The following is a 925-nucleotide window of genomic DNA, read 5'->3' as shown; positions in this document are numbered from 1 at the left end:
CCAGTTTGTAGAAGTGGATGTTGATTTAGATGATGATGGTTATGATGAGGTACATAAGGAGGGAGATAATGAGGTAGATGACAGGGAAGATGATGAGGCTGAAGATGATGATAGTGTAGAAGAGGCTGAAGATGATGATAGTGTAGAAGAGGCTGAAGATGATGACAGTGAGACAGACATTGAGTTGATTGACTCCGAGTTCGAGCAGTCAGATGAAGAAGGGTTGAAGAGAGTCTTGGAAGAGGATGATAACTTGTTTGATAAACATGTAGTTGATGAAGAAAATGATGAATACAATGAAGAACCTGGTGAGGTTGACAGTGAAGACTACAATACCGACGATCTTGTAAGTCTTGATGAAGAATCTGATGAGGGTGAAGGTGTGAAAAACCGTAATCGCAGAAGAAAAGCTCCTAGATTTAAGCAGTTTAGAAGAGAATCTGATTTGCTGAAGCCAACATTTCATTTGGGAATGGAATTTACCAACATGGAGCAGTGTAGGGAAGCAATAAGGTATTATGCAGTTTCATGTGCAAGGCCATTGAAGTGGGTGACGAATGATTCGAATAGGGTGAGGCTGAAATGTGAAGGAGATAAAAAACAAAAGGTTCCATGTCCTTGGATGCTATATGCTTCTCATGTGGGGAAAGGTCCAAGTACAAGGATTAAGACATATGTTCCAAGGCATACATGTGGAAGGAGGCAAAGAACCAAGTATGCCACTTCATCATGGCTGTCTAAGAGGTTTGATGAGGAGTTAAGAGATAATCCCAAAATGAAAGTGACAGATTTCATGAAGTTAATAAGGAAACATTATGCCATAGATGTAACTGAGGCTCAAGTTTATAAAGCCAAGAGTTTTGCAAAAAAGAGAATTCAAGGCAGTATTGAAGAGCAATATGGTAAGTTGTGGGATTATTGTGAA

Source organism: Prunus dulcis, chromosome 5 (assembly GCF_902201215.1).
Source record: "Prunus dulcis chromosome 5, ALMONDv2, whole genome shotgun sequence".
Lineage (NCBI taxonomy): Eukaryota > Viridiplantae > Streptophyta > Magnoliopsida > Rosales > Rosaceae > Prunus > Prunus dulcis.
The sequence above is the reverse complement of the archived record's forward strand: the minus strand, read 5'-3'. Positions refer to the sequence as shown.